This window comes from Aquila chrysaetos, chromosome 7 (assembly GCF_900496995.4).
Source record: "Aquila chrysaetos chrysaetos chromosome 7, bAquChr1.4, whole genome shotgun sequence".
Taxonomy (NCBI): Eukaryota; Metazoa; Chordata; class Aves; order Accipitriformes; family Accipitridae; genus Aquila; species Aquila chrysaetos.
Window position 1 is genome coordinate 41,433,493 of NC_044010.1, and position 23,473 is coordinate 41,456,965.

Genomic DNA, 23,473 nt, shown 5'->3' on the forward strand with positions numbered 1-23,473 from the left:
TTCTGAGGGCATCCATCGGTATTTGGCCTACTATTGGTGATTATTTCCTAGTCGTCTTTTTGTGGAAATATATTTTTAAGTTGCAACTTTCTTGTAACTAAGCATAGAATATTTATAGGTAATTGTAATTTAATTTATGAGCATTTTTGTAAAATTGAAAATATTTTGACCAACTATCACTTGCATTGGACCAAAATCTGGCATGATATTGCATACATATTCGTATGTCATTACAAATGACATACCTTTATCCTGAGAGAGTATTAGACATTTACTCTTTAGTACCTGTACTATTCATTTAAAAATTTGAATCTGTGATGGGTGCATCAGAGTAAAATCCCTTTTAGTTGCAGAGGATTTACTAGTTCAAGGAGCAGTTCTCACTTTATGTCTAAGGAGCACAGCTAGAATTGTTAGCAGCTCTAAATCCAGTGTCATCTTTTTATAAGTCTGTATATTAGACATTATACAGCAAGGCAGGACAATCAAGAGAAGTATAGAAAGGCATTAAAATGATAATAAATAAAGCTATGATCTCCTACAGTATCATATAATACTTATTATTATTTTTCTCCTTGTATATTATTTCTGGTGTTTGTAATCCGGGAATCGTATTACGATACAAAATACAGCCAAACCTGTTTTATTAATTCAAGCATGGCTCATGTTAGTAACACAAGAGAGACTAGCAATCCAGTAATTTATTTACACTCTGTAGTAGATATCTCTAAAATTTTTGGCATTGTGCAATAAAATACCTATACTTGCCCTTGTATTTTTTTTTATTAGATGATATATCAGATGTTACTGGTAGTGATAGAGAAATTTTTATGATTTATGGGATATACTTTTTTCCAGTATGAGTAATTTAAGAGTTAACAAATAAGTTTGCCTTAAATAAAAAGACATCATTTCAAGCTTTTATTGAATTACCACAGAAAAGTCCTTGACGATTCTTCTGAGAATGTAAACCATTAATCTGATAATGAAAATCATTATATATTTGCCTAGTTCCATTCATTGAAATTGTCCATTCATAGGAATTTTACAAAATTGGCTCTTCAGACAATGCTGAAAACTTGACGTTAAAAGTTTCATTTGATATTCTACCCCAAAAGACAATAGAATGACATTTGCTAGGATATCACTTTTTACATTACACATATGTTTAGAAATATCCCTTATCTCGGAAACTGTTCTTAAAACCCTTATAATTGTTCTGAAAAAAAAATAATGTCCAAATAATTGTTATGTTGTATAGTAGGAAGAGATAAGAATCTAAACATGTAAGCAGTGACTAGAAGAAAAAAAAATACTTCCTGTGGGCTTAGGCTGCACTGATTTTCTCCTACAGTCTGAGCCTTGGTAACTTTTGTGTTTTCTTTGTTTAGAAATATTGGTCAACAACTGTCACTTTTCAGATTTGTACAGACATATTATTTCCACTGTCAGCCAGTCACTAGCTTTGATTTTAAGTTGCTGGAGAGAGTAAAGTTTAAAAAATAATAATCAGAGAGAACCATAGTAAAAAAATATAATTCCGTAATCTTCATGTCATCTCTGGTTTGTCTCAACATTTAAAGGGTAAGAAACAGAGACAGATCTATAATCTGGTAAGGTTTCCAGATTCTCCCGTGCACAGTACTTTATTTAAAAATAGTAAGCCTGGCTCTGGTGTGGTAAGAAAGAGTCTTCTGTTTGTCATGATGCCATGTAGAGAAATGAAGGATAAATTAGAAGCAGAGACTAGAGCCAAGCTGCACATACGGATAATAAAAAGTGGGGATATTTGGTGTTGCACTTTTCCCAGAGACTGGCTTTGCCCAAACTCTTACTGGTGCAGTAGACCAAGCTCTGAGAAACCTTAGGAATCTCCCCATATACTTTTTCTACCACTGGTGCGCAGCAAGGAGAGCGATTTACAGTCAGTTGAAAGCTTTAACCACCACTCAGTTATCGCTTATTTAGACTATAACAATATTTAGCCAGCAGCAGAAAGTATTCTGAGGTGAAATGAATTAATGTTTGTCAAGTATTTTGAGGTCATCAGATAAAGGCACTAGAGAAGTGTAAAGTATGCTTACACTCCAGCTGGTGTTTTCCTGGGGGAGTCATCCTCTTTTAGTATGAGGGACAGCAACTCAAGGTGATGATAAGCTTGACTGCTGTCTGGACCTCACACCTTTCTTTTTCTTTTAAATCTTTTGTTTGTGGTGTCAGTCTCACTGTGTCACTGTTTCGGTGGTTTTGTTTGAACTCTGAGATGATCCCTATAGCTTCTGCCGTTTTGTGAGGTGCGTTTGGACTGCACACGAATGCTGGGGAGGAGATGAAGGAAGACAATATGGCCTTTAGCATTTTGCTTCTAGCAGTTTGTGACTGTAAGGGGTGAAAGTATCAGTGTAAGTCTGCCCTTGAGACAGGGATGAAGCTGTGTTTATGAGATATGCTATTGATGATGATGTTTTAGGACAGTTTTGGAATTATCATTGGAGCTCTGTCTTGCTTTCAAGGGAGTGTGTCTAAGTCAATGTGAGTATTCCATGTTTGAAAGGTTACAGAAGCAAATATACTATACTATGTTCATTTCTGAATATTTGGTTTAGGAAATCAACGGGTTGTAATAATGCGTGAATTATTATTTAAGTAAATGCAAAGTCAACTGTCACCATTATAGATGGAAGAACAAAACAACTTTCCTTACCCCTGTAGTTACTAGCAGAGAGCTTACTCTAAATCTCATAGAAATCAATAGAAACATTCATGCTGAATTCTTTTGTGTGAAATAGATTTCCTGGAAGTCCTGATTCATATCTAGATACTTTGTAATTAACTTTATAGTGAGTCCCTTTTAATTAGAAATCAAAATAGATTTTTCAGTTTGTTTTACAGCAGAGCACATGCCAGTTTGACAGAAATTCATTATGATGATAAATACTCAGATAACTTTACGAGTCCAGTTCTTCCGCAGTATTTGAAAACCTTGTTTCCCATTGTCACTTTAGCACGTTTCCTGTATTTGAATAAGTGTTCATACTGTACTTACTGTAAGATAACAGGCAATATTTCACTGAAAAAGTATAAGCAAAAATGCTCTGATCATCCTAGTGTACTCTTTCAGTTGTATTAGAAACCTAGGATGAATGCAAATTTTTAGTCTTTTCACAAACTTATTGAAACACTGGTCTTCAACTGATTTTTTTTAAGTAAAGCCTAGATCTAGCATCGTTCTTTGACAGGAGTTTCTCTTCTGTACAAATTCATTTCAGAACATGGTAATTGATTGTGTTTCCAACAGATACATGGGGGTGATGCCATCTTATACTAAGTGGCATTTGTTTCTTTGGTTTTAGTTTTCTGAGTGCAAACTCCAGGAAACAGCAGCAGTGGCATAATTTGTCTTTTGTGAGCTAAGGAGTAATTTATGATTTCATTTATAACTTCAACCTTTGCTCTCATGATAGTAAATTTCTATGTTACCTTTTCCAGTAGTCATTCCAATAGTCACATTAAGATAATACAATCTGAATTTTGTAAGGTAGAGTTATGTTACAGTGCCAGTGAGAGTAACCACTCGGATGCCATAGTCCTTGTACCAGGATTTAACAATAGTCTTCCTTCTTTGCAGCAGCCTTAGATACTGTTTTTTTATATTAATCGTGACTATTTAGGAAATGACACTAACACCCGGTCCCTGTAGATCTTCAATGAGAACACATAATATTTGGAAAAAAATTAACTATTATTCAATAGATAGTAGAAAAATAGATTTTTAAATGATGGTCTTGTGTAACTGTTTATCTTATCAACTTACCACTTGTGGAAGACCTTGTTTCTCTTGTCAGGATATTGTCTTCCCAGGATATTTATGCCTCAGTCTTGTTCTGTGAACAACATGTACTCCCTAAAAGTATTCATTTCTAACAGTGCTAGAAGTCATTGAATCAATAAGGTGCAACAAACTTTTCCAGAATAGACCAATACTACATTAATTTTAGATATTTCTAAAGCAATTGTAGATCACTCACAGACAATGTAAGAAAAAAAAAAATTTAAGCACAAAGCAGAAAAAATAGAAAAATACTAAAAAGAATCTAATTTAAAAGCAAAATACTTAAATTTTACTGATATTGTAGACCTTGAACATTTTTGAAACTGTTTCTTGACCATGAGTTAAAATTCTAATGGATCCCTCATATTAATTTCAGGCAACTAATTTTTGCCTTTTTCATGTCTTAGTTAAGAATTATCTTCCATGGCATACATTGTAGACTAGATGAATGCTCTTCTAATTAATCTGAAATCTACTAGAAAATTCAATGTTGTGAGAGAATGTGGGAAAGTTGGTACCAGATATCTTTACAAAGTGTTTCTTGCTAATTCCGAAAAGAGGAAAAAAGTAATATGCCAGTCTTCTATCAGAAAAGAACTGAAATCCATAATAATGGTGCCAAAACAGATTGATGGCTTTATAAAAGTCACAAACAACTAACTATTTTTATAGTAACAAGAGCAAACCATAAAGAACTAGTTAATAGGCTTATACTAAGAATGATTTTCATTTTTGGACAGCAGTACACTGTCAACTATTTCTGAGTAGCCTTAAATTAGTTGTTGATTAGCTTGATAAGGCCTAATGAGAAAAGTGTATTATACCTAAAGAATTGGCAGAGAAATAATATCTTGTGGTCGTATTTCTAATACCACATAGTAGCAGAAGTTGTAATGCCTTACTGATATATTCTGTCGAGTTGAGAACTAATCTCATGCATGGATCAAGATATTAGGGAAAAAGAAATATGAGACATTATTTTTTTCAAATTTAAGTAACCTGCATATGTCCTGTATAGCTGCAGAACCAGCCACCAGTAAGCCTTGAGGACTTGCCTGTCTATGGTATCTGAATCAGATTCAGCCTCTGTGCTTTGCTCGCTTAGATAAAAATGTATAGATATGATACTAAGACATCTGGATTCAGCCCAAGTCACATATTCAGAGTATAGTTCTCTTTTCAGAATATGAGATATCATCTTGGAGTAATACCTATAAGCAACTGATGAGTGCAAAGCCAGGTAGTATTAAAATACCAAGGAAATCTACTTGCTTGAATATAGATTTCTAGAAACATTTAGATGCCTGAAGACATCTTGCATGACCTCAACCTCTTACTTCAGGGGGCACAACTCTCTCATTCATCCTGTGCCAATCTTGTATGGATTTCTCATTAACATTCCACTATAAAACTATGTTTCGGACTGAATCCCGCTGTGACTGTCCATTATACAACTATTTAACCTTGCAAAGCATCCAACCATCCAAACTGAAAACAAGAGATAAAACAGTCACATTTAGAACCTTTAAGAAAATGGGTTTGTAGCCTTGATTGTCAGATCTATCTTAAGAACATAAAACCAGAATTACTGTAGGTGACTCTCTCATGATTTGTTAGATATCCTGATGGGCTGTTTAGGCCATATATGTTTTCCTTCTCCAAGTTTCTCAGTTGTGGATTCCCAGTTTCCACCTGTGGCACCAAACAATGCTCTGCAAAAGTGAAGCCATTGAAGACATCTGACCTATCTTTAGCTATCCAAGTTTTAGTTATCTATTTTACAGTACTTGTCTAGATGCCTTCTCAATGAAATTCTCCCAGGCAATTCTGTCACGGGTAACTGTTGCACTATATAGTGGGTCCATTGACTCTCCAGGGAGACTAGGTAAGATAAGACTAGACACATTACTTTTAGATAGATGAAATTAGGGGAGATTAATCTTAACCTAGAAAGTATAACAAAGCAATATAATTTAATTTATATCTAAACATGTTGTTATATATCTCTTTTTCACTAAGCCCAGTCAGCATTTCTTTGTTCCTTGCCTTAACTCGGACAAAGTGAATGACAAGCATGAATGCTAACTGGCTTTGTTTCAGTACAGAGAGAAGAGTAACTTGTGGAAGGCTTAGGTATTTTGAGAGAAAGGCAGAAACAGTGGCTGCTCCCTCATCTAAGAGTATCTGCTCACATATTTCTGTTGAAGTTGTAAGTCTTGTTATTAGACTTACCCTTGGCTCTGGAGTCAGGATGAAAGTGAAAACCAGAACAGATTAATTCATCCTCAATGAGAGAAGGAAATTATTTCTTTTCTAATGTTAATCTCAAAATAGCTACCATGCCGTAGTTACATGCAGGGTAGGCTTTTCATTTTATTTTTTTTTATTTTTCCTTTCTTTCACAGCAATTCAAATTGTTCATCTAGATTTTGAAAAGGGCAGAATGGAGACAGCTTATAATACTTGACTCTTGCAGCCAATATTAGTTGTTAATTTATTTCCATACCCTATATACTGTATAGAAATGTTTTCCATGGCAGTTGTCTTACAATCTAATTCTTGCAACAGATTTGCCACTTCATTTGCCCCCATAATATCACACCATCAAGTTAACATATTGGTAAGTTTAATTGGTTCCTTAATTGCTTGCAAATAGGTATAAAATAATGCATAACAAACAGGTATAATATAATTTATAAATGCTTTTATTATGGGCAATCTATATAAGGCCTTCTGTCAATAATTATAATGTAAAGAAACCCAAAATGTATGGGAATATTTTTGTTGCTGAGTTTGTAACTAGAAAGATTTAATTTACAGCATAAGCTGGAAAATATTTTTGCCTTATATGTGGCCATTAAAGTGTCTCTTTTCATAGGGCAATGTATGTAAGAACATCTTCTAAATGGAATAGCTTCAAGTGAAATTTAAAATGTTTTGTTAAAGCTTAAATAGCAAATCTGAGGCAGAATGAGAAATAATACTTTAGCTTTTGGGAAGGGAGTCACGTTTATTAAATCTCTGTCAAACAGGTGGTTTTAGAGCTTAAACACAGACAATTCTTGATATGGGAATTGAAGGTGTCTGTAAAGTAAAATGAGGTGAAAATAACTAATTCAGGATTTCTTTTAATTAGTAGATCTGATTATCTCATCTGAAATAACATGTGTTTGTGCTGTGAAAGTGTTTCAGCTGAAAAAGAATCCTGAATGTTTTTAAATCACCAACCCCCAAGCCTGAAAATTAGCATAACTTAGCATAACTTTACTGTAAAATGCTCAGTGACAAAAATACATTACATTCATACAAGAATTATTTTAGAGACTTTTTCTGCTGTACAAACTAAAAGAATTTCACTGAAACGTCTGGGAAATGTTACAGCTTAGTCATGAATATGTGGGCTGTAGAACTGTGGGAATGCAAATATGTATGAAGACAAATATGGGCAGAGGCCAATAGATTCTGAGCTGTCTGGCTATGAACTGTCTTGGGCCTTCATGTCAGATATAAAAATAATATGACATTGTGGTCAGTGTCATAAGCTATGAAATGCAGGGTATACTTGCTTTAGGGACAACACTATGTTAGTGCAGCTATGTAGTTTCCCAGATAGTCTTGATTTATATCCAACCATCTCAAAACACTGGCAGAGCTCATTCATGCTTAGCTATATCCATCTGTGTAGGCATAGCCTAAGAGAGTTGCAGCATATCCTGAGGTCTGAAACTTTATTTGCAATGACTTCTCTTACTTTCTGGAAGTGTTGAAAATGAAGGTATGCTTTCACTGTTGGTATTGAATCATTACGGTTTGCTGTGCAAGAATTTTTTAGCTGGGTGAATATTTAGGTGGGTTACCTGTGCACTAAATGAAGGATGATGTTGCAGGAACTGCCATTAGGTCCAACACGTGTTGGATGTACTAAGGTGAGCTCCTTTGCAGAATTCCCTTGATGCTTTTTAAGGAATTGCTGCTCTCTAGTCACCATGGTGCAGTGTACACCTACATTTAAGTAGCTCCTGGGAGAGCATTTTTTGACAGTAGAGGGAGCCTAGTCTGTTAACATCTGTAGCTAAATTCAGAAGTTACACTTTTCTGTTTTATTCAGTTTTCATCACTGTCGTTTCTCAGCTGTGTTCATGTTGTAGCTGTCATCTAATAAATATAACTTTCTTCCTCCAAGGTAGTTTGAATGCAGTTTTTTTCTTTTAATAAATGTTTTACATATACCCCTATGTGCCAAAGAGACAAAGGAGACACTCATTATGTTTGGAGCAGAAAGCATCAAGTTTTGTGGTAGTCATAGACCTTGGTACTAATAGTTTTGAGACTTAGAAAGTTCAGTCTTCTGTCCTGGTGACTTTCAGTAATTCAGTAGTCAGCTTTCAAAATTCCTTTTCTCAAAGGGCAAGTCAGTGTTTGAGGTTATTTGGGCAAATACAATCAATACTTCTGGTTTGAGCCAGAATATTATGGGAATTGACCTAAAAAACCTGTTTGCGTTGGCTCATTGTTATAGCATTAAATACACTGCACATTGCTAGAGTAGTCTCTGTTCCAGAAAATTTTGTAATCTATATCCTTGAGGTTAATTTAGCCTTGTATTTATTTATCTGAGGAACCAAAAATATTGTTTTATTTAACACAGAAAAGAAATTCCCTTCTTAAATCGAAGCAGAGCATTCCAGAATTTCTTTGTAAAAGTAAGCAAAATGCCTGTTTTCTGTTTATTGTTGTTTTGGGGGGACTATACCATTGATCCATTGCAAGTAGTTCTTGCTGATGTGATATTCTTTGTTGCTTCCTGGAATATATCATTTCCTTGTAGATTAGACTTTCACTTTAAGATATTTCATCTGATTGGTAATTATCTTAAGTGTCCAGTTGCTTTTCCAGTAAGAGAGGGATTAATTCATAGCATGAGATTGAAAATGTTCTTTCAGAAGTTACACTAAAATAAAATAAGAGCGACAATTATTTTGCTGTTCTTCTATATCATTATGCCTGATATCACTCAGGAAAATTGGGTTTAGTAATAACTTCATTAAGACCTTGAGGCAATTCTCTATCTATTAGGACAACATGAGGATAATACTGTAAGATTGCATAGCCTCTGTTCTGGGCAGATGATCTGATTTATTCTTCCTGTCTGCAAGTCTTGTATGACAGCAATAAAATTGAAAAGAAGTGGGGTGCCAATGTTGGAAAACAGTGACAAAAATTCACATATACTTCCCACAGAATACAGAGCATACCTATATTTTGGAGCTGTGCATGTGTTAACTGGATGGCTGGAATACAGATGCCAAACAAAATAGACCACAGTGACCCTCTGCTTGTCTTTCCGGAGTGGTAAAACAAATAGGGCGTTCTTTCTTCTCTCCCGCAACCAATTTTTCAAAATCCTATAACAACACAATTACCTTTGAGAGTCATACTTCCCTGCCAGATTTGGTTGAAATTGGCTGAAAAAGCTAGAAAATTTATTGTTGGAAATGAGTGAGGGACAGCACAATCACTGAAGTCTCATTTCCTTAGGTTAAAAATAGAAAGAAAATACATCTTTTATTTGCTTAGCCTGTTGGTCATAAAGAAATTCACTAGAATTCCTTTTAGGAACTTATCTCTGTCCTAAGCTACTGATCAATATAAAATCTAGCTATGGTGACTTATAGGAGATTTTCATTTCCTTAATTAGTGTCATAGAATCACAGAATAATTCGGACTGGAAGGGACCTCAGGAACTTTCCCAGTCTAACATCCTGCACAAAGCAGGACCAAAGCCAGTTGACCAGGTTGCGCAAGGCTTTAGCCAGGCAGGTCTTAAAGACCTCCAACAACAGAGACTGCACAACCTCCTGGAACCTGTTCCACAGCTTGACTGTCCTCATGGTGAAAATTGTTTTCTTTACATCTAGTCTGAGCCTCTCATTTTCCTTTATGCCTGCTGTCTTTCATCCTCCCACCATGCACCCCTGAGAAGAGCCTGGCTGCGTCTTCTCAATGACCTCCTTGTAGGTGTTGGAAGGCTGTTGTTGGGTTCACTGAAGCCATCTCTTTGCCCAGTTCCCTCAGCCTCTCATCACAGAACAAGTGCTGCAGCCCCGTGACTTGCTTGGTGGAGCCCTGCTGAACTCACTTCAGTTTGTTAAGGTCCTGTATTGGACCAAAATCGGACACGGTGTTCTAGATGTGGCCCAATGAGTGCTGAGTGAAGAGGGGCAATTTTTTCTGTCAATCTCCTGGCTGTGTTGCTGCTAATGCAGCCCAGGATACACTTTGTTATCTTTGCTGACAGGGCACGCTGCTGGCTCACGTCCTGCTGGCTGCCCACAGGACCCCAGATCCTTTTTTGCAGAGCCGTTTCCCAGCCAACCAGTTCCCAAACTGTTGTTGCTAGGGGTTCTTCCTTCCCAGGTGCTGGACTTCTCATTTGTCCTTGAATTTCACAGGGCTCATGTTGGCTTGGCCCTCCAGCGTATGTAGCTCCTTCTGAATGGCAGCTCTATACTTAAGCGTATTGGCTTTTTCACCTCTGATTTCACCCTGATGGGTGATGAATGGCTTGAGAGCAGCCCTGTGGAGAAGGACTTGGGGACATCGGTAGATGAAAAATTAGATAGGAGCAGGCAATGTGCACTTGCAGCCCAGAAAGCCAAAGGTATCCTGGGCCGCATAAAAAGAAGCGTGGCCAGTAGCTCGAGAAAGATGATTCTCCCCCTCTATTCCACTCTCATGAGACCCCACCTGGAGTACTGCACCCAGTTCTGGGGTCCCCAGTACCTGGGGGTTGGACTAGGTGGTCTTTAAAGGTCCCTTCCAACCCAACCCATTCTATGATTCTATGATGTAGATGTCATCTGCATCTGGTGAAGGTGCACTCTATTGCCAGCTTGAGGTCATTGATGATGGACACCTCTTATGCTCCTCTTTTTTCTGACCACAAGGTAAAGTACAGCTCATTAACAACTATTCTCTGATCCTGACAGTCCAACCAGCTCTCTACCCATTTGGTTGTCTACCCATCCAAACTGTAGCATCCCAAATGGGATACCAAATTCCTGTGCATGGTGGTGTTGAAAGCCTTGCTACAGTCAAAGTAAATGATATCCACTGTTCTCCATCATCCGCAAACCTCAACATTTTATAGTAGAAGACAATCAGATACATCGGGCATGCTTCACCCTTGGTAAACCCCTGCTGACTGCTCCCAGTCACCTTATTCTTTGTGTGCCCAGAAAAGTGTTCCAAGAGGTCTTGCTCCATGATTTTCACACTACTACTGGCCTGTAGTACCCTGGATCGTCCTTTTGGCCTTTTTTGAAGGCAGATGCAACATTTGCCTTTCTGAAGTTGTCAGGGGCCTCTCCCTGATCTCCATGAGCTTTTAGAGATGATAGCAAGCAGCCTTCCCAAACATCAGCCTGCTCTCTCAGCGTCCTGAGGTGCATCCTGTCTGGTCGCAGGGACTTGTATGGGTTGAGTTCTCTGACATAATTCTCTACTTGCCCATCATCTGCCTCTAGGAGTTCCCCTTCTCCTTCAACCATGCCTATAAGCACAAAGGCTGTGAGACCTTGCTAGTACTTCTCCTTTCTTTATAGCTGCATTATCTTTTTCAGACTTTTGGAAGTTTTATTTTTATGGAACTTCGATGTCATACTCATGAAGAAAATACATAATCCTTATCTGACATGGTAGGAGGTACTGCATCCAGTGGAAAATTCTGCAAAGAAATCAGGACCTTCTAATATAAGTATGCCTCTCTTAAGACGTCCAAAGTCTCATTCATTCATCAGTAAGATTTCCTGCAGTTTCTGTCTAGAGCCTACTTGATATAGACCTCTGGAATACATTAATAATCAGAGGTTATTGTTGTGTGGTCCTGAGGTATCTGCCCATCTTATTTAACAAAAGCAGGCCTTGGATTTCTTGAACTTTTAAAGATTTAAAATGTGCTTCAGAAGAGGAAGGACCTGCTTCTCAACAAACCAAAAACTGTGAATGTCATTTCTGACTATGCAGATTTTCAGAAATGTCTTCGAAGTCTTCTTATCCTTCGTCATTTTACTCACACTGTTTCAGACATACAAACTCTTTACTGTCAGTTCTAGTTAATAAAATTCTAAAAGCAATACTGTTTGATTTTTCCTTTATCACTGTTCAACAAAGGGCCCCCTTCTACCGTTTTTGTTAGCTATTATGTAAGGTGCCATGTGTGGCTTTTCTTAGCCATAAATTTGCCTTCCTAAGAATAATGTGTGTTGTTATAAATTTAACCCTCTGTACACGTATCTGTGTGTAGTTGTATGCATGTATGAAACTGCTTCTAGTCACTCACTTTTAGTTTTACCATCTCAGATTGAGAGACATTGGTGGTGTATTTGGAACCATTTTGAGAAAGGAAGGGTAAAGAAACTGTTCGTCTTTATAAAGCCCATGGTCCAGATTTTATTGACAGACACAGTCCCTTCTTCTTCGGAACTGGAAGTATAGTGGTTTCAGGTTAAAACATATATATGCATATCACTTGGGTGCCATAAAGCTTAGCTCTGTGAGTGGTTTTGTGAGCTTAGTCTTGACGTATAGGGCTTAAGAGCACTCACTCCTAGGGAGGTCTTCCTGGGCAATAGGCATCCTTTAAGTGGTCCATCTGACACATTACTCCTTTAGCTCAGATCAGAAGAGAACCTTTGAAACTGATCTTCTGATTGTCCCCACCGTGATTTGATTCATGCTGAGAAGGGCTCTTGGAGCATCTGAACTGGATTTCTGTTGGATTAAACAAATTCGGAAGATATGCTCCAGGAATGCACCTAATGTGCTTCAGCTGCAACTGAGCATTTAGTCTACTGGCCCACACTAGAGAGCTTGAAGTGAAACCTTCAGACATATCAAATGTGTAAACTGGCCTCATTGGCTTAAAATTAAGCATATGTTTAGGCAGTGGTTTGATGCCAGCCTAAGAAAGGAGTGGCTAGTGCCACTTCCTGGCCAAGAAGGGGAGATTTTTCTTTTTCCCTATTCCCTTTTGTCTTTTGCAGTGATGCTAAGTACTTGAACTAAATTTCTGCCTTGTGGCCCAATAATACTATTTTCAGTGAGATTCCTGCCCTCTCTTCCTGCCCCCCCCCCCCCCCCCCCCCCCCCCGAAATACAAATATGAGGAGTGTCAGGTCCTGTGAGTCCATCAGTCAGTATCTTACGATAATCCCTTATCTTTTGAGAAAGAATCCATATGGACTATGAATGTGATTTGATAATACGAAACTGAATTTTCTACAAACAAAATGATCAAATACACTAAAGAACAAAAATAGGCTATCAATAGTTGTATGTTTTGTCTGGTAGCATAGTTACTGAAAAGCAAAATGTAAGGAAAATGTAGCTGAAGAATATTCTAAATATTCTTTGAACAGCCATAAAATCAACAATTTGTGGGATATATTCCCCAAAGTAGAAGGAAATCCTTACGTTTCTGTTCTCAGAGAAAAAAAAAAAAAAACAAACCACCATAAACTCATAGTTTCAATATTTGTTTAGAATAAGCCAGCACATTTTAAAGAATTCAGATGACTAAGATTTGTGTATTTGGTATTTATACAGTAGCTGTCACAGATTTCATCTGTTATCTCAGAATTGTATGCCAAAATCTAGGTGCTTTTAAAGCTTTCAATAAGATAAAATTGTCACCTTGATTTTTAAAAAGGATGTCTGAAAATAAGATGCTGGCAAAAATAGTAAATCTCAACTTCCAGAATCATGATTGCATTCTGAAAGAGTAAAAACTCTGAACTCATTAACTCAGGAGATTAATAGTTTAGGGATATAGGCTGGAAAAAAAAGGTTTAATTGTTTAATTAACAATATTTTTTTCTGAAATATCAATTAACATGCTTCAGTGTTTCGTATAGGCTCTATATATATTATTATAGCATGTAAAATGTAGTAATTGCAATTTCTTTCTGTGTAGTACTAAGAAATAATCAAAATCAAAATAATTTCCACTTTTTGCCAAATAACAGTTTTCTAAACGTTATCAAGACAATTGTTGAACATTTTGGTATTTCAAGGCCAAACTCTGCCCTTTTGTAAGGTTATGCACTATTTTGTCTTCCTAAATGGTACACGTTCTGCAATTCAAGTTTTAAGCCATGGTATTGTAGGGACGCTCAAGACGCATTGCTCTCATGACCCGTGAGATTCATTCCTGACTACTTCTCTCTGACAAAACCTTTAGTCATGTTTTCTGGCTGTGTAACACAAGACTTTTCTACTCAGGTGCCATATGGTTAATGATGACCTGCGAAGATATCATAAGTAATAATGGAAGCTGTCTTACATATTAAATAGCTCTTAAATTAATTCCATATATAGTCCTATTAGCCTCTTAGTTTCCCTCAGAAGCCTCGCTAAACAGACTCACAATATCCTACAAAAATCCATTATTGTCATTTTATAAGTAAGACAGGAAGAGCTGTGATATTCAAACACTTTTTTAAGATCAGATACAGATATTCCGATTTGCCAAGAAGAGAACCTTAAATTCCGTCCCAGCCTTGTACCCCCAAGAGCACCGTTTCTCTCAAGTACTGTCTTTATGAGCACGCAGAGGGGCTGAGATGCTGTGACAGCAGGTGCTAGAAATACCAAAGTGTTTGGAAATTCTTTGCATTTTAATGAGTAGGGGAAGTATTGTCAGGTTACACCAGGTATTGTGGATTATTTCCCGCTTTAGAAAAGACCGCAGTCTTCGCTTATATTTTGTAGGGTTTGGGTTTGTGTTTTTTTTTTCCTTTTTTCCCCCTTTTCCCCCTGCTTTTCTGCCCGTCGTACCCGGGAGGTGGCAGTCCCCGAGGCGGGGGGAGGAACCCGCCCGCTCCCCTCAGCGAAACGCCGACGGAGCGTCACGCGATGGCCGCTAGGGGGCGGCTTTGCAGTGACGGTGCTGGCAGGGCGTGCGCGGACCCAACGTCACGCGGAAGTGGCGCTTTTTCCCGCCTATTTTCGCCTTCTGTCAGAAGCCAAGATACCCTCTGACGAACTGGAAACTGAGATAAAACGTAAATCCCATACAGCAAAAATGTAGCACAGGCACCTACTGTTACAGGCATCTTTTGCTCTGGACTTTTTAAGGTTCTTCCATCGTTCCTGCCTTATTTCTATTTTCCCTCGGATTTCAGGATAGAAATGGTGGGATTAAGAATTTACGTTAAGGCTTTAATATCATGGAACAAAGTATTGGTGGTTTTCCTAAGCAGCTGAAAGACTGGCTACCGTCTTACGATGAATATTATTTTTAGAAGCCATTATTCTAATATAATCAAGCAAGAAAATGAAGTTATAAAACTTAAAGCTCCAGTACAGATACCCTAGGCTCAAACACATTTTAATTAGGATTCCTTTAGGGATTCTTCTTTTTTCCTTTTGCACTACACACAACTACGTACTCTGTGTTTATAGCATTTGACGTGGTAGATCAGTGAAAAAACAGAAGGCATAGAAATACTTAACAGAATAATGTCACATTTTCATATTGTCAGGGTAATTAATGAGAAGCACTGTAGTTTGCCAGTAACGGAAAGGAACAAATGTTGCTGCATTTCTGAATTGATACTCTTTAGTAGACACTGTGGGAGTCTGCAAGCCTAGAAATAAATTCCTCTAATAACCATGAGAGTGTCTTTGTCCCTGCAGCGCACTAAACAGACCAACAATTCTCTTTACTATCTTTAAATCCTCTGGCACAATAGTAATGCCAGTTAAACTGCATTTCTTCTTGTTTCCAATTTTGATGCACAATCATTTGGTCAGTTCCCCAAGTCTTTATGCATCCCATAAACTGATGTCGTTCTCCACATCCTGTAGCAGGGAAGAGCTTATTTCCAAGATGCCTGCCTGGGAAGTACCCCTGAAGCATGGTGATCCTAAATATAACCTTAGAACATGGACTGCAGGAATCTGACAAGCTGGAATTCCCTCAAGTCTCTGCGGACAAGGGGCCACTCAGCTCCTTTGATATATCTTGAAGCAGGACTTTCGAAACAGTGTTGAATTCTCTTTCCTGCAAATACGTAAATATATGAGACTGTCATTTCTTCCAGACAATAACTTTTCAAATGTCAGAATATCCTATGAAATGTGAATTTTCCCGTTCAGGAACACAATAATTTTGCTGTCATTTCTTCCCAGGTTTTCCTGCCCTAAAACCTTTTCTATTATGAGACTGGGAAACAAAACCCTCCCCGTTCCTCACTGAAGGTGAGGGAAATCCTAATGGCAGAGGATGAAGTTGTAGAGGGGAGTGTAGTCTGGGAATGGAGACATTTTGAACTTCCTTTTCTGGAAGCCTGACAACCCATCCTGTATTCTCTCTCCCAAGGGGGTTGCTAAAGAGCCAGGCAAGAACATGAATTGGTAAGTGGTCAAGCAGGATCCTTTGATTGCTTCCTAATGCAAAGGGGCTTTCAAAGTTCTGCCAGATATAGGAGGGAATTCCAGAAAGATAAGGTTAGAAGGAGCTAGGATGGAAAATGTGAAAGTACTTTGAGCTAAACTGTTTAGGTACCACTAAGATGGGAACATACCTAGACATAAATTTATTAGCAAATTTGTTTCTATTATCCATCCCATAAATCCACTAATGATGTGTATAAAGCACTACTAAAGTCACCATTTTGAGCCTCTGATGCTGTCTTGTTCCTTACTCAAATTTTTCATTAAAAATAAAGTCAGTATTTTTGAATGATAAGACGAGTAAGTGACATACAAAGAATGGTATGTGACATTTCCTCTTTCTCCTTTTTTGCTCCTTATTTATCATTCAAACAAAAAATGGGGGAGAAGAAAATTGATGCAGTTCTTTAGCATCCCCTTTTCAAAACTATAAACTTTCAGGAAATGCATGTACATTGAGTACACTTCTGCCCTAGAGTAATCACATACTGTAATAACATCAGTATGGAGTCTCAATAGCACATACTGAGCTGTTCATGATGTTGTTTTGGTACCAGTTCTCCAATCAGTTCTGAAAATGCAGTTAGATTTGTAAACAATACCTGGGTGGTTTGTCTGTTTCGTTTGTAAAAATGGGAGGGCAATTGTCCATACTAGACTAAGAGATCTATAGTTCCACGGCAAGAAAATACAAGGGCTCTGTAACCACTGGCCTTCTGTGCTTCTAATGCTGATTCTTCTCTTTCTTATGGCACTGTAAGTCAGAAGCAACTCCACTGCTATAAAACCAGTAGGAAAAGAGAATTAGAACTCATGACTCTTGAAAAATATAGAAATCATTTTGCAACAAGCTTTTATTTCAGCTTATGGTCTGTGGAGCAATAGTGCACAATCATATATGAAAACATTTATAGAGACTTATCAGTCAGCTTTAGTCGCCAAGTCAATTTCTGCCTGGATTCACCCTTTTTATTAGGCCTCTTTTTCAGAGTTGTCATCTACTGCTATAGTAGAAATCAGCAGAAGTTACAGACACTTAGTTTTTTAAATCAATTCCATGATATTCACTGCAGAAAAGAGTCTGACAGATGTAGCATCTTGTCTGGTGAAAGACAGGCAGGAACTAATCACAGTCACTGCATCCTTTTTCTTTACCAATTCAGATTACTTCAGTAACCCGTTACCGTTAACTCTCTAGTCCTCCTCCTCCAAAGTAGTTAAAGCAAGGAAGAGGCTGGCATAATAACATAGAAAGGTGGAATAGGTAACACTGAGAGTAGCTGCTAGAAATGTTGAAACAGTAGTATAGAACATTCTTGCCATCATCTGAGCATTGTGTAACATGGTAAGCCAGAGCAGAAATGATATATCAGCATTTATAGTCATTTGGGATACCTCAGAGAACTGCCTTTGATCTCTCCCTGTGCTTAAATGGAAGACGGACAGGTGAGACTGAAGCTGAGAACGGGATTCTTGATTCAGCTTGCCATTTTTGCTAGCATAACTGGTGACTCTGGGAGCAGGCTATGTGTAGCCTCTCCACTCTCACTAAGGTTCTGCTGGAGACAGAGGAGGTGCATATTGTTTGTGAAGATTACCACACAGTTGATTTCTGCGGTGTGTGTGCTTCTGCAATCTTGAATATGTTATGTCCATGAATAGAGTAGGAGAAGGTCATATTGAAAAAAAAAAAAAAAAATCTATGAACACCTAGCAGCTTTCTAGGACTTATCATTATCCAAGATTTTTATATCATATAAGCTTGCAACTTTGATCAAAGAGCATGCAACGGTTATTTTCTACCTTAACTTTGAATTGTCTGGTCATTAAACAGTGGATTATATAGCAGAAGTTTTAAAAAAAAAAAAAGGCAGTTTTACCTTTCTAAAATTTTCTCTTTCTTTTATTTGTAACTTCAAAACAACACTACTGTCTTGCACAAGACAGCCAGGAAGCTAAGCTCATTCTGTTCCTCCTTTTTTATTTTCTTTTTTTTTTGATACTGTTCTTTCATTATTATCACCTATGTAAATCCTGGGATGCAGTCGGGGTTCCTCGCCAGTTAGGCTAAATGACAGCAGGTTGTTTGCTTAGCACTTTTGAAGAGTGCCAAGCTGATAAGATACTCCAGATTCCTACCTGTTTACAGAGAAGGAACAGCAATAGCTAATAGGATAGCTTTGTTATACTCTGCTTTGGTCCAAAGTAATAAGAAGGATGAGTAAACAATGCATCACCGTCATTAATGCATAGTTATTTTGGACATTTGGTATTTCTAAAACCGCCCAACAGTATTCTTTCTGCTGCTGTCAGCAGTATTTGTAAAGGAGGCTGGGTATACAAGTTCATCTAATCATCTAGTGAGCTAAATGTGACCTCAAGGCCATTGATTGCTCAGCCTATTCCTACGTTTGCTGAAGGAGAGAAGGACAAAGTGCAACTTCGTATTCCCATAACAGGTAGATGAGAACAAAGATCTACTGACAGTTTTCAGCCTCCTGAAATCAGAAGCCAAGATGAGGAGCAGAGTGGCCTGTCTCAGCTTACCCTTGATACTGAGGACCTCTTCACCCTCTACAATAGAAATCTATTGGCCTCTTGTTTCTTATTTGTGAAATTGTTAGTGACACAGCTTGTTAATGACACCCTTTTAGGTTTAAAGACTTGCAGCAATGAGGTTGACTAACACCGTATTTTCCTGCGGAGCACGTCATGCTCAGTGGAGTTTACAACTACAGTAGTAGATGGTCATAGCAGACGTGTTCTTACTTGTGTAAGAACTTACTACTTAAGAACTTACTACTTGAACTAGCTTCATAGTTGTAGGTTTACAGTATACTTGTACACATAACATACCATATTTATGATATTAACAGAAAACCCTGATTGCAAAAGCCATGCTAAACCAGGGTATAATCACGAAACTTTTTGCATTGCACAATTGGTCAGTATTTATATAATATTACCGTAGGTTCGGAGCTCTGTGTCAGGTAGGAGAAGCAGGACTTTTCCACAAGAGAGGACAAGCGAGGAGCCAAGGGCGACCCCAGTACCTGCAGTGCCCTTACTGGGGCACAGTCCCACAGCACCTGACCTGAGTGGGCAGAGGTGGGTGCAGGTCACAGGACTGTCCATGGACAGTCCCCACTGAGGCAAAGTGATGAACCAGGACCAGGGCCCACCCAGGGCGCCTATTCAGGAGCCAAAGGAGACAAGGCCAGAGACAGGATGGGAAACAATACTATAACTTGGGTCCAGAGTTCATCCAGGAGATGAGGCCAACAACGGGAGTGGAGACAAGGGGTCCTTCCAGGAGACAACCTGCAGCGTAGGTCCAAGGTCCGTATGCCGTGGAATGGGGCTCCCGGGCCCGTGGGCAGCGGTGTGGGTCCAAATGAGGCTAGTCAGGGCCAGCGAGGCCGTGATACCCATGGTCCCCCGGCACTCTGCTGGTTTCAGTGGTTCCAGCTCAGCTGTCACCTTGGGAACTTCATTTTACAATTATTTTTTTTGTGAGTGTTTCAAAGAAGAGGCCTGTGAGCGTTCGTGCTGCTTCTCCCTAAGCCTGGTGACTAACGAAGGCAGAAGGACGAAGCCTGACTGCGGCCTAAAGCCTTAAAGCCATGAAGACCATCACTAGACAAGTGGATTTGGAAAGCTTTACTAGATTTGGTTTAATTTTCACAGCTTTCCCTAATTTTCAGCCGTTACCCAGTTACATAACCCCTGATCTAGCCAACCGCCTGACGAATAGCGGAGCTACTGCAGATGGGCTATTTCTGTGTGACTAGCAAAGGTGGAAGGCTGCGCAGCATATGTCCACCCTGGACAGGACCCAGCACCCAGCCACCTCAGCCTTGACAGTGGTAAACAGATTTAATCTTGCACTCCATCTGCGCAAATCTTTTGCAGTTAGGTTTTGCGTTAGTACCATTTGAGTCACAAAAAGGTAGGTTACTAAGCCAGAGTGACACACAGAGTCTGAATGGGAAGTCTGAATTTTAGTCTTGGACTCTTACTGCATCACTGGTTTTGCCACTTAGTGGTAAAAAGCATAAGAAATCTTGGCTACAGTGGTGTGATAATCCTTGAATTTAAACGTTTTCTCTAGTCAGCATTTTTGTACCTGAAGTATGTTTTGAAATGTAAGGCAATTTTGAAATTGTGCACGGAAGTCATCAGTATATACCAGGCAAAGACTGAAAAATTGAAATAAAGCCTTTATATATATATATACAGACAAGTGTACAGATGTATATTGCACATACAAAGCTAAACTATTCTATGGAGGTGGCTGTTGAATTAAATTACTAGTAGAAAAAAAAATTATTTGAAGTTACATAGAAGTTGTTAAGAAGATTTAACTTGCGACAATGAAGAATCTAACAATTAGGATTAAATATGATTTTAGGGATTCTCATTTTAATGCTCTTGATATTGTAAGTAATATAAATGGTGTGTTGTGTGTGATTTCTGCTAATATGCAGCTCCTTCTGTCATCTAGTTTTCTACTGAGACATATTTATAGTAAGTAGAATAAATTAATTACAGAACCTTGTAATACAAGGATGTAATTCCATCTAGTAAAACCCCCTGAAGTGGAGCCTTGAGATGTTTGCCATGTAAGGGAAGCAAAGCATAGGTAAGTAGACTTTGCTGCTATGTCAAAGCTTTTCCCTGGGGGTAATGTCCAAAAATAAGAAAGATTGTTTTATTGAGCCTTTTCCTGGCTAGTACAGAAAGCAGAAGGGTTCCTTCTACCTTTCATCTCCCTCCCTTTCTTTTGTATGCATGTGTCTATAAATGAGCAGCACCTTTTCTTCCTGCCTAATTTCAAGCAATCTAAACACCTGCTCTACTTTTTTTAAGTAGACACAGCCATAATTTCTGAAATTTAAACATTATTTTCTTAAAATCTCAATCTACTTATTTAACCTTCTGTTGTTAAAGGAACAATTAAGGTAAGATTTCTCTAAGAAATATAAGGCAGATCTTGGGGTAAATGCAGTATTTTTATCTGTATTTATGTAGCATGATGTGTGTAGTCAGCTATTTCTTTCTTCTGCAGTTATGCACCACTTTCATAATAATTTCAGTCCCTTCTGTACAGATGCTTTACTGCAGAAGCGCCATTAGGATCAGTACGGTTCTTTGCTGATGCTGGAATATGCCTATGACAATCACTAAATTTACCTGGGACTGAACCAGAAGTAATCAGGGCCCAGAGAACTAAAATATAGCTTACCACAACTTGATCAAAAAGAAGTGTTCTTCTCTAGTTAAACAACTTAGCGTGTCTTTTCCCATAGCGATTTGGGAGAAATTAGTTGAATGGGAGAATGCTATATTGATCCCAAGGAATTGGCAGGAGACTGGGAGCCTTTTTTAAACTACTTTAAGGGTTTTCTTTTTTGGAAGAATCAAGCTGACTGTCATCTTGTAAATGGAACTGTACAGCCCTCCCCCCTCCCCAAAAGGGGAAGCTGCTGTAGCTTAAAGAGCTATTTTGCTGTCACTACTTTATCCTCGGGGGACTATAGCTTTGTGTTTCCTAGTTACAGAAGGAAGGGGAATAAAGTATCTGTGGAGAACCAATTGCGGGAGCTTCCACTGCAGTTAGCTGGTTACTCTGGCTAGCAAGAAAGGATTTTCAACACTTTCTTTAGTGCTGCAGACAAAGCAGGGGGAATCTCAAGATCTTTTTGTGAAAATCTATTTCAGTGCTGTTTTCTGCTGATAAGTAAGTTTGTGCCATGGAACTGCAGTTCTGCAAACTCTAAGCAAAATGTAATGTTATTTTGAAATTATTTGTTATTTTTCCAGGAAGCCTTAGAAGCAGTAATGATTCTCTTGCAGCCACTGGTAGGTCACGTGCCATGAATGGGATTGGGATGTCAGGTTGTCTTTCAGGGAGACACTGCCATTTCTTTCTGGCTGCTGCCTAGACTGCCAGTTGTCTCTAACTCGTGTATCTGGCAAGTGGATCTGAAGAGCTGGAGAAAAATTGTGTTGCTAGGCACAATCCCTGAGATGCCAGCCACAAAGGTGGGAAATATGATTAATAAGGGCAGGGGAATTAAAGCCTCTTTAGTCCCTGTTGTAAATCCGTACTTTTTAGTTGTACCTTATTGCTCTTAAGAGCATCTCATTTTTTTCCTGTGAAAGCTGAGTTGTTCATTGTGCTAAGTATTAATAATCATAGATGACATATTTCCTTCTAACAAAGAATATTGAAGTAGAGAAATTTATGTTATTCCAGCAGAAACATTACCACTTCTTCCCCTATGTGTTGCTCACAGCCTTCCTCAGTATTCTTTCCTGCTTAGATTTTCTCTTCCATAAATTCAGTGAAACAGTGAACGTTGCCGCAGTCCAAGCTATCTGATGATTGTGTTTTGAGGAAAAGTGCAGACTTTCTTGGAAGATTTATTTCCAAATTCCAAACTCTTTGATCTTATGGGCAAATTAAAACATCTACATTAAATTCAACATAAGTCTGTGTTCCGTAACAGTTAAAACTCTTGTTGTGGATCCTGGACAGTTTTCCTAGAAAGAGTTCTCAGGGTTTTTTGTGACACAAAAAAAGCTATAGCCCCCAGGGGCTACAGCTGCAGAAAGAAATAGGCCAAATATACATCATTCCAAAAATGTTCCTGGGCTTAATCTCTCACAGTGCCTGATTAATGGTTTTGTATGCCACAGAGGGGTGATAAAGACCCTAATACTCTTAGTGCTGTAGACACACCTCCAAACTCAGTATGTGCCAACTAACATGACCACGTTTGCATGTTTAAAAGATGGGCAACTCCATCATGCTGCCCAACTCTTTATGCTAATAAAACACTCAAAGCTTTCTGCTGTGATATAATACTGAAAAGATTTATAGTTGTGAATTTTCATACCACAGTGGGTCTCTCTAAAACAGCAAAATATGAGTTATGAAAACTTCACTTAGTGAAATATGCACTACAAATACTCTGTATAGCTTCATGTACCGCTTTTCATTGGTTAGTTTCCCCACAAAGAAGTAAAATAAGCTTTATTAAATAGTTAGGTCAGAGTAGCAGTGGCAAAGTATGGGCATCTTTATCAAGTCTGTTTTAATATACCTGACAGTTCAATTAACAAGTATTAACTAAAAATATCTCCAGCTGGGACACTTAATAACTAGAAATTAATTGTAAC

At 38.2% G+C, this 23,473-nt stretch overlaps 1 protein-coding gene across 24 annotated transcripts in view; it reads left to right on the plus strand.

Annotated features, from left to right (window-relative positions):
- The window catches only part of DMD (dystrophin), a 1,198,278-nt gene that overhangs the window by 549,111 nt on the left and 625,694 nt on the right, over positions 1-23,473 (plus strand). The gene's annotated exons all lie outside the window — the stretch shown is intronic.